General features: G+C 29.2%; 1 long non-coding RNA gene across 1 annotated transcript; it reads right to left on the bottom strand.

Annotated features, from left to right (window-relative positions):
* Nucleotides 1-2,776: 2,776 nt before the first annotated feature.
* LOC114162202 (uncharacterized) lies at nt 2,777-12,032 on the bottom strand. The gene is made up of 3 exons (XR_003599164.2): nt 11,943-12,032; nt 11,718-11,819; nt 2,777-3,641 (listed from the first exon to the last, which is right to left on the bottom strand). It is a non-coding gene; the product is annotated as an uncharacterized LOC114162202 (long non-coding RNA).
* Between the last annotated feature and the right edge of the window lie 221 nt (nt 12,033-12,253).

Genomic DNA, 12,253 nt, shown 5'->3' with positions numbered 1-12,253 from the left:
AACTTTGTTCTTTGGGATCAAGATTGTGCATCGATTATTGGAATGTCAGCTGCAAATTTGAGAAAGTCTATGATTGAGGTTATTAGCCTACCTTTTAACTTTTGTTGTTTATATATAAATATTTACAATATACTAAAACTATTTCTATTTACTAACATCTTCATATTTTAACTTTAGGTTGGTGAGGATGATCCTAAATGCTTTCCAAATGATTTAGATGTAATTTTAGGGTGTACTTTGGCATTTAAGGTTAAAGTTCAATCACGGAGCAAATCTATGTCAGTTATGAAAGTTTCTAATGATGTTGAAATTATTGAGGAAATTAAAGGTCAACTCCAACCTGAACAGGTATAATGACTATCACATTTCTATCATAACATTTTATGAAATATATATCATATATAATATTATTTTAATTCTATACTGCCATTAGTATATGTATTATGTGCATCTAATATAATAATTTCTTCTTCTAATTTCAGCATAGTGGACAATTGAGTGAAAATATCATTTATGATTTAGGAGCTGATACAGAAACCTGTATTGTAAGTATATTGATATATCATTTTTATTTCCTCTTTATTACATCATATAATAGGACCTTATATATATTCTTTACTTTTGTAGGAAAGTTTTTGTGGATCAACAAATCATGATCCAAATACATCATTTTCTGTAACTCCATGTAAGAGATTGTGTTCAGATATTGACAATGATAATCAATTATCACAAGAATTAAAAAATGCTCAAATGTCAACTACCAAGATGAGCAAGACAGTCAAAAAGGAGAAAAATTAAATTATGAGAAGGGTTATCTTTGTTATGGTTATGTTTTATACTTTTTAAATTATGAGTAAGATTATCTTTGTTATGGTTGTGTGATGAGTGCGTATTTTTGCCCTCATTCAGTGTTTAATTCAGGGTATTTAATTGAATTTGTGTGTTTAAAGATTGATTTAATTGAGATTTCCTATAATTGGGTTTATTGAGCATGAGATATAAAAACATGTTAAAAATAACTTTTTAGTTGCATAAATGTTCTTTGGATATTTTGAGGTGTGTTAGTGCAGCTGTAGCTATGTTGAGCTCATGGAGGTGTGGAAATAAATTGATTAAAGCTTCATGACACCTTAAAGATAAATCCAAGAATAAGAAATTATTAAAAGCACAAAAATCCAAGCCAAACATTGCATGAAGACGTAAGAAAAGCTTGAAAAAGTGAATAAGTTTAGCTAAACCAAGAAGAGAGGAAAGAAAAATTGGACCTTGCGGTTTTCTTTATCTTTATGATAGAACATAATTTGGGAAAATATATCTTTAGATATTTTATTTGATATTTTTAAATAATTATCTTATTTAATTATATCATAAAATAATAAAAGATAATAACTACCAAATCTTTTTAAATATGACAAGATCTTCTTGAATCTTTTTAGTTCCACAACAAACAAATATATCTTGAAGATATTGGATTATTTAGAAGATAATTTAAGGAGATTGCAAAGGGTTGATTTGGAAAATTAATACAAATACTAATTGGTGATAATTTATCATATATCTTTAATTAATTAATTAATTTAATTATATTAGATATTGATATTATCAACCAATTATATTTGTCAAATAGTCTATATCTCTCCAAATATTTTTAAATATTTATCTTTATCTTTATTTTAAAAGATATTTGAGAGATTTTAGCAACAGAAAAGCCCAGTCCAATTCTTATATAAAGATACCAAGGGAGAAGCAGAAAGGACAAGCTCGGGACTTCGGAGTTTTGGACCCCTTAGGGGTGCCTAATTTCGTTTCCTTTCTCTCTCTTTTCTTCTCTCTATTCTTCTTTTGTATTCCATGGATTGCTAAACTTCTTAGGTTGATTCCATTGTAATTTCATTATGGATTTTGAGGTTAGAATGAATTAATTTCTTTGTTCTTTTTATTATTGTTGAGATTTTAATTCATCTATGTGTTTTATCTTTGAATCTCGTAAAAAGTAATGATTTTAAATCTATATGCATGTTGATCATATGAGTTCAAGGGTTTTTAAATTTAATTGAGACTTTACTTAGATTTTATTTAGAAACTTTCATGTGATTAAATGAGTTTTTACCAATAATTGAGACTTTACTTTGGTTAAAGGTATTTACTCTAATGAAAATTAATCGAGACTTTACTTTGATTAGTTAAGCTTTTTATTTGGTAAGTAGATAAAAGAATAGACATGATTAAGCATAGTAAAATTAAATTTGATTGAGACTGTACTTTGATTGAATTTACTATGGATAATCTAAAAGTTCTCACTTTTAATTGAGACTGTACTTTGGTTAAAAGTGAGAACGCCAACAAATTAATTGAGACTTTACATTGATTAATTTGCAAATCTACAACAATAATTAATTGAGCAAAAATCAATTCCGTGTTCGTTGGGAGACGACTTTAGGTTACTTTACCCTTTCTATTTTGTTGACTACTATCGTAGCAATACTGACGTTGCTATAGTTTAGTAGTATTAATTTGATTGCGTCAATGACAGCGTTATCAAATTTGATACTTTTTGAATGACCAACATATTATTTTAAATACAAGTATTTTGTGGATAAAATATTAGTCGTTTATTCTTGAATGGTAAAAATACAACAAGATTGATTGCAAGTATTAGTCATGAATAAAGTTTAAAATTAAAAAAAATAATTACCTTTTAACAAGATATTTTATTTGACACAGAATGTATTCTTTTAGCAAGATATTTTATTTGACACGGAAGGAGATTTAATAATAGCAAAGTAAATTTCCTTTCCAGCTAATAGGGGTGCAAAAAGATAATATTCATTCCAGCGTTGCACACAACAGTTGTTACTTAATCAATCATAATCTTAAGTATTAAACTGCACACATAATCTTAAGTATACCCGGAGCATAAGCTTCCTAATTCCCAGAACAAAACCAACATCATTGTTTCCAATCCCAGTAGCAAATTCACCAAATGCTCCCGCAATACATGTTTAAGAATCAGTACATAAGAGAATCAATACATATCTCACGACAAAAACATGATATAAACTAGGCTAAATCAATACACATCTCACTCATAAAGAGAATCATCGATATAAAAAATGTTATAGGTGTTTATAAATTAAATGTAATTATCAACCATGTGTAACGATCTATGTGTAATAGTCATAAAATTGTATACCAGTTCTGCATTCCTTAAACTCAATATTAGCCTCTAGAGTCACTTCTCATGAAATTAAATTGCAATTCAATATCAATATCGTTAAGAAAGTGGAGAAAGATCATTTATTAGCAACTTAATAATAACCACCAACAAACTCGCTTCTTTGAATAAAATAATAATTATAGAAACACTAAATCAAACGACAATAGTGACCTTCAACTGCCCATACTTATGAACTGCCATACTTATCAACTGCCTATACTTTTAGCATCTTCTCACAAATTGGTCATATTATCAACTGCCATATTCAGTTATACAAGAGTGACCTCTACAAAAAGTTCACAATTCCTATATTCACTTTTTTTAATTAGTATTCAATCCACTATCAACTATCATATGGAGAGAAGAAGAGTTACCTTTTTTCCTTTGTCCATTCAAAGAGTTTCAGATTTCAAATTCATCTTCTCTACCATTGTGAATTACAAAAATCAAAGAAAATTTGGGTAAGCATTTTTTCTCTCTTTGTTCAGAACAACAATTTCAAATTTTAGCTATCAACCAACATTGAATTATAAATTTATAATGCAAATATAAAAATTTCAGACATTTTCAACTCTCTATGGACGCCATAAATAACATAAAGAAGCAATTATCTGCAAAGGCAAGGTTGAAAAGAAAGAATATTCTAATTGAAAAGAAAAATACAACTAAGAATGCGACAAAGTGTCCCAAACAATAAAAAATGAATTTGGACCGATCTCCTACAGAAAATGCATCTCAAGAAACAAAAACAGAAAACACTACAACATTTATTGGAGAAAGTCAATCAAATGCTTTTAATGGATTAAATGAAGTTCATAAATTTCAAAATTATCTTACTCCAACTGTCAGTCCTCAATCCCAAGGTAACTTACTCATATACATTAATTGTCATATGCATTATTATTTCTATGATTACATTTATTATATATGTATAATTTTATCTCATGATGATGTTTTCACATATGAATAGATGAGACATTTGACAATAATTCTGGTGATGATGAAGAAGAAATACTTTCAAGAGAACAAATACAAAGCATAACAAATTCAAGTAAAAAATAAATTATTAGTTCATTACTTTGAAGTTAAGTTATATTCAATCTTTTAGTATAATTAGCTAAAACAAATTTCAAATCCTTTAAAGGTTATTCAGATATAGGCAATCCTATTTTCCAATGCCATCATTGCAAAGCTTATATGTGGTACCAGGAAAGAATAATGAAACATAGAAATGCTGTTAATCCAAAGTTTCAACTATGTTGTGGTAATGGCAAAGTTCAACTCCCACTCTTAAAAGAACCTCCATCTCTACTACAACATCTTCTATTTAGTAGTAACTTTGCAGATAGTAAGAATTACCAGCAAAACATCCGAGCATACAACATGATGTTTGCATTCACTTCCCTTGGGGCAAAGCTTGATAACTCATTCAACAATGGAAAAGGACTTCCAAATTTGAGAATACAAGGACAATCATGTCACAGAATAGGAAGCTTATTACCACTGCCAGGACAACTACCTAAGTTTGCTCAACTATACATATATGACATTGAGAATGAAATACATAACAGAATGAAATTTTTAAGGTAAAATGCTCTTTTTAATTCTATACTTCTTCTAACCATTTCTCACTTTGTACATTATATGCTTAACACATAATGGTAAACAAAATAAAAGCATTAACTTTCGTCATAGTATGGTTGTTAACTATATTTTTATTTATCAATTCATATGTGTAATGGCAGGAACGAAAACAAGGTTAATGTTGAAATTGTAAGAAAGTTAAGAGATATGTTGGATGCTCATAATGTACATACAAAATCATTTCGGATGGCTAGAGATAGATATAAAGATCAACCATATCAAGATTTGAAACTAAGATTGATATCTGACAGGGCTAAAGATGGTCGTATATATAATATACCAAAGGTTTCGGAAGTAGCTGCACTGATAGTAGGTGATGTTGATACAACATCTCCTAGGGATATAATACTGGAAAATAGAAGTGGCAAGCTTCAAAGAATAAACGAATTGCATCCAAGTTACTTAGGATATCAATATCCCTTATTGTTTCCCTATGGAGAAGATGGATATAGAGAATATGTTTCCCATCGTGACCGCACACATAAAAAAAGAAATTGACTCACTATAAGAGAATGGTTTTGTTTTCGAATTCAAATTAGACAATCCGAGGCAAGCATTGTGTTAAGATCTAAAAGGTTGTTCCAACAATTTGTGGTAGATGGATATATAATGGTAGAATCTGAGAGACTATCATTTGTCAGAAACAATCAATCTAAGTTGAGGGTTGATAAATATATTAATCTTTCCCAACCAACAACCAGTTCACATAATGAAGGAGCGGACAAAGGAAAAAGGGTTGTGCTTCCATCAACTTTTGTTGGTAGTAGAAGATTTATGGACCAACTGTATTTCGATGGAATGACAATTTGTAGCCATGTTGGTTTTCCAGATCTATTTCTAACTTTTACTTGCAATCCAAATTGGCCAAAAATAACAAGATTATTGGAGGAATTGACTTTGACACCATCAGACCGTCCAGATATAATATCTAGAATTTTCAAAATTAAGTTTGATAAATTTCTGGAAGATTTGACTAAAAAACACGTGATGGGTAGAGTTATAGCATGCAAGTTTCAATGTTATATGTTATTCAAAGTAATTATTATAATGCATAATGTTTCTAACTAGAGCGTGTAATTTTCTTTGCAGACATGTATACCATTGAGTTCCAAAAACGTGGATTACCACATGCTCATCTACTTATTTTTTTGCATCCATCTATCAAATATCCAAATGCAGAGGACATAGATAAAGTGATATCAGGTGAAATACCATGTTCCAAACAAAATCCCCAGTTGTATAATTGTGTGAAAGATCATATGCTTCACGGACCTTGTGGTATGTCTAATAAATCATCACCTTGCATGAAAAACGGAAGATGTTCTCGATTTTTTCCAAAAAAATTTCAAGAAATAACCGTTATAAACCAAGATGGTTTTGTTCATTATAGAAGAAGAGACAATGGTTGTAACATTGTTAAGAATGATATCACATTAGACAATTGTTTTGTAGTTCCTTATAATCCCATGTTGTTACTAAAGTATCAAGCACATATTAATGTTGAATGGTGTAATCAAAGTACTTCAATCAAGTACTTATTCAAATATATCAACAAAGGATATGACAGGATAATAACTGCTATTGTTCCTAATGACACTCAAGCCAACTCATTATCTCAACCATTAGATGAGATCAAGCAATATTTAGATTGTAGATACATCTCTCCATGTGAAGCATGTTGGCGAATATTTTCTTTTCCTATTCATGGAAGAAATCCAGCAGTGGAAAGACTTTTTTTCCATCTTGAAGGTGAGCACGGTGTATATTTTAAAGATGAAGATGACATTGATGACATAATTTCTAAACCAAGCGTTTCACAATCAATGTTTACAGCTTGGATGGAGTGCAACAAAACATTCCAAGAGGCAAGAAATTTAACATACACACAATTTGCTTCCAAGTTTGTTTATGTCAAGAAGAATAGATGTTGGAAACCTAAACAAAGAGGAAATACAATAGGAAGACTTATTTGGGTACCACCAAGTACTGGGGAGCTTTTTTATTTACGGAGGATGCTAACAGTCGTAAAGGGACCTTCGTCCTATGATGACATCAAAACTGTTTATAACATAACATATCCCACATTTAGAGAAGCATGCTTTGCATCAGGATTCTTAGCCGATGATAGAGAATATATTGAAGCTATTAAAGAAGCAAAGGACTGGGGTTCAGGACATTATCTTAGAAAGTTGTTTGTAACTATATTATTGTCTAATTGTGTCAATAATCCACAACTATTTTGGCAAAAGACTTGGGAATGGCTTTCAGATGACATTCAATATAATCAAAGAAAAATAGCCAGATTGCCAGGTACAAAAACTCTTATACTCTTGAGTTAAACATTTTTATATATTCCATGTACTAACCTATAACTTTTTTCTTTTATGTAGAATTGCATCTAACTATTGACCAACTACAAAATTTAACGTTGTTGGAGATAGAAAACATTCTCCAAATAAATAGAAAGAGCTTGAAGGACTACCTATACATGCCTTATCCTAATGACTATGTTACAAGTCATTTAGGAAATAGATTAATTTATGCTGAACTTGATTATAACATTGAGGATCAAAAACATCAGTTTCAATCAAACTTCAACTTGCTTACTGGTAATAATAATACATTGCAAATATCCTATATTACCTACTAAATTACTTTATTATAGTAATATAGACTAATATTAATTTACTTTTCACAAACTATATAGATTAGCAACGACAAATTTTTGAGAAGATAATGCATGCAATGATAAGTAAAAAAGGAGCTATGTTCTTCCTATATGGCTATGGTGGGACAGGAAAAACATTCATGTGGAAAACATTAGCTTCAGCTTTGCATAGTCAACGAAAAATTGTCTTAACAGTCGCATCAAGTGGAATTGCATCTCTATTGTTACTAGGAGGAAGAACGGCGCATTCAAAATTTAAGATTCCAGTACCAACACTAGATACCTCAGTTTGTAATATCCAACAAGGAAGTGAGGTTTCTAAATTATTAGAGAAGGCTGAGTTAATTATATGGGATGAGGCACCAATGACACATAAATTCTGTTTCGAAGCACTAGACAGAACATTGAATGATATAATGAGAAAAGAAAATAAATCTAACTTTGTATTTGGTGGAAAAGTAATAGTTCTTAGAGGTGATTTCAGGCAAATTCTACCTGTTATTCCTAGAGGAAACAGATAAGATATTGTTCATGCAACAATTAATGCTTCCTACCTTTAGGACCAATGTCAGATATTAACACTGACAAAGAATATGCGTTTATTGCAAAACGGGTTACAAAAATCCGATGCAAGACAAATTCAAGAATTCTCTGAATGGATAGTGAAACTCGGAGATGGTAAATTATTTGAACCTAATGATGGTATAGCTGAAATACAAATCCCGCCAGAATTGCTAATCAAAAACTTTGTTGATCTTGTTGAAGCGATAGTTGCAAGTACTTATCCAGAATTAATTGAAAACTTCAGAGATCTTAATTTCTTATAATGCAGGGCAATATTGGCTAGTAGAATTGAAACAATTGATCAAATCAATGACTATGTTTTATCATTAATACCTGGTACTTTTACATGACATATCCTAAAATTTATTTTATTTAATGATATACATATTTATAAAATAGTATTCCATATCAATAACTTTTATTGACTATTTTTGCAGGAGAACAAAAGGAGTATCTTAGCTCTGATATAATAGAAAATTCTGAAGGAATAGAAGCCGATGCTTTTGATCAAATTACTCCAGAGTTTTTAAATTCATTAACCACATCAGGTATTCCAAACCATAAACTTAAGTTGAAAATTGGAACACCAATAATGCTCTTGAGGAACTTGGATCAAACTCAAGGTTTATGTAATGGAAGTAGATTGATAATAACAAGGCTAGCAAATCATGTTATTGGTGCAAAAGTTATCACAAGAAGCACAAGTGGTGATGAAATATATATTCTGCGAATGTCTATGTCTCCATCACAATCACCATGGCCTTTTAAACTTATTAGAAGACAATTTCCTATCATGGTATCATATGCTATGACAATAAACAAATCCCAAGGTCAATCTTTAGCTTCAGTGGGACTATATTTACCAACACCAGTTTTTAGCCATGGACAATTGTACGTTGCTGTGTCTAGGGTTCAAAGCAAATCTGGATTAAAGATTCTTATTCATGACAACAACAAAAGGGCTTTGGACTCTACAACTAATGTGGTTTTCAAAGAAGTTCTCCAAAATTTATAGCAAGTAAGTACACACCAATAACTAAACTAATCTTGCATAGTGTAACACCAATATAACTTGATTGACATTTTCTGTTCTACAGGTACAGGATTTTAAACAACTTCAACATTTACCAACATCCAACAAACACTACATGATACTCTTCTATTCAACCTTAGGTTATTTTATTCACATCATTAGACTATTTATGGTTGTCTTTCAAATCTCTTGCTTTTGTTTGGTTTATATATACTTACCATTTACCATGTCTTATGCCTATACAAACTTAAAGATCCCCTTATTCTAATATGTGTAAAATATTAAATAAAAATTAATATAATTATTGTCAATAAAATAACAGTAATATAGTAATAAAATAAAAATAAAATATATTAATAAGTGAAAATTATGTTTTTTATACCTACCAACATCTTAATATTTTCTGAAAATTTGGAAAAAGTAGATTGATCGAAGCATATTAAAAATATATGAAAAGAACTTTACCAAAAAGAAACGATGAGAAGAATCAAGTAAATCAGAAATCAAAACCTGAGAATCCAATATAATAGACTTGCTTCCATTTATGATGCATTCCCAGTTGCTGAAATCCAGATTTTTTGGTTTGGGTGATTCTTTCAGCGACGTTTATTCGAGCAAGATGGGGGAGGTGTTTTTCTTTTTACCTTTTTGAAGGGAGACCAAAGGATGCGTATGATACGTAATTTGAATCTTTCAATTTTAATAATGAGATTTGAAAGCTGTTTATATATATATATATATATATATATATATATATATATATATATATATATATATTTTAAATTTACTATTTCACTTTTTATACAATTACTTTTATATACTTATACACTTAAATGTTTATATACCGTGACTTATTTTTATACACTTACAAATTATAATTCTTAATGTAATATAAACTAAATTTAACGTAGTGTTATACAGATTTTAAGTAATATGAAGATTATTATGTCACAAATTATTATTATTTTTTATTTCTTTCCAAAATCTCATTTAATAAAATATATATTATAAACAGAATTTAATATAATACAATACAAATTTTCATATAAATAATTATTCCTAAAATTACTAATACCAAATTAGTATTATTAAATTATAACAAATATTTACTATTAATATCAACTAAATTACTCTTAATAAAAACTAGCGAACACACAATCAATGTTGTGTTCGCATTTTTTAATTTTTAAGAAATTTAAGTTAAGATTAATAATAAATATATAATTAATTTTTAAAATAGTTGTTAAATATAAAATTAAAAAAAAATATATGTATAAAAAAATTAAAATAATGGTTTAAAACAAAAGAGTGTTTTAGAATAAAAGTTAAAAGTAAATTATTTATAAAATAATTAATTTTTAAAATAATTAAGGATAAAACTGATATTATAAGACGTGGACACAAAAGAGGGAATCTTTTATATATTATTATAGATTATAACATACAAAGCCTATATCATACAACTAAAACTCACATATTAAAGTTATCAACAGGATTGACTGTTCTAACTCCTCTTAAAAGGACTTTGATATTATATATTATATATTATCACAAAACCAAATCGATACAAAGAGTCAAAACTTAGTTGATGCTACAAAAATACAATACACAACAAAGCCTTAAGTGCTATAACCCAGTTTAAATACAATTAAGAAAAAATAGGCTTAACAAAAAATATAGAAATAAAATAATAAAGAATAAATCATCCATCAAACAAACAGGGTAAACGACTCTAACTCCTTCAGCGGAATTTAACATTATTGCATACCAAATTGATACCAAGACCCTAAATTCAGTTGAAGCTCTAAGGCACAAATAGCAAAAGCCTTGCAACCCAATTAACATAACTAAGCAGAACCAACAACCTCAACAGAACAAAAACCCAAAACCATGGATCAGAACAAATATTCCAGCAACGAAATTCATGATGAAATTTACCAACAACAAGATCAAAGAATAGGATTCTTTTTTACCCCAAACGTTACAAGAAACCAAAACAAGATTGATTGTTCTAACTCCTTTTAAAAGGACTTTGATATTATATATTATATATTATATATTATCACAAAACCAAATCGATACAAAGAGTCAAAATTAGTTGATGCTACAAAAATACAATACACAACAAAGCCTTAACTGCTATAACCCAGTTTAAATACAATTAAGAAAAAATAGGCTTAACAAAAAATATAGAAATAAAACCATAAAGAAATCATCCATCAAACAAACAGGGTAAACGACTCTAACGCCTTCAACGGAATTTGGCATTATCGCATACCAAATTGATAACAAGACCCTAAATTCAATTGAAGCTCTAAGGCACAAATAGCGAAAGCCTTGCGACCCAATTATCATAAAACTAAGCAGAACCAACAGCCTCAACAGAACCAAAAACCTAAAATTATGGATCAGAAAAAATATTCCAGCAACAAAATTCATGCTGAAATTTACCAACAACAAGATCAAAGAATAGGATTCTTTTTTACCCCAAACATCACAAGAAACCAAAACAAACACTAGGGCACGCACTCCATGAATCTAATTCAACCAAAAAACACCAAATCAAAGAAAGGAAAACGAAAAGAACATACTCTGTTCTGGTCAATGACGTCGACAATGACCACTAGCCTCCCATAGTCTTTGCCGTAGTTGATCTGAGCAACCCTTCCAATCTCAATGTACCTCTTGAAAATCTGCAACAAAGATCAGAAAAAACAAAAACAAAGAAACATTATTTCATTAAAACTAGAAAATCCAGATGCAGAAACACGCAAGGTAGATAGAAAGTGTTAAAGGTTTGATCAATGGAAACTCACCATTTTCGCTACTAGGATATTGTGACGGCTGAAGTGATGAAAGAAGAAGTGAAGGTTTGAACTTAAGGTTTTGACAAGGATACAAATGACAAAACCCACATAATAATAATAATTATTATTCTCATTACTAGCGTCCACACATTAATAATAATAATATTATTATTATTATTATTATTCTAATTACTAGCCTCCACATATTAATAATAATAATAATAATTATTATTATTTTAATTACTAGCGACAATGCCTGTGTACACATCTTTTAAATATGCGTGATATTATATTAATAGGTGTTTATAATATAATATTAT

The sequence above is a fragment of the Vigna unguiculata genome, chromosome 9 (assembly GCF_037176805.1).
Source record: "Vigna unguiculata cultivar grain cowpea cultivar isolate G323 ecotype 2 chromosome 9, ASM3717680v1, whole genome shotgun sequence".
Taxonomy (NCBI): domain Eukaryota; kingdom Viridiplantae; phylum Streptophyta; class Magnoliopsida; order Fabales; family Fabaceae; genus Vigna; species Vigna unguiculata.
The sequence above is the reverse complement of the archived record's forward strand: the minus strand, read 5'-3'. Positions and strand labels throughout refer to the sequence as shown.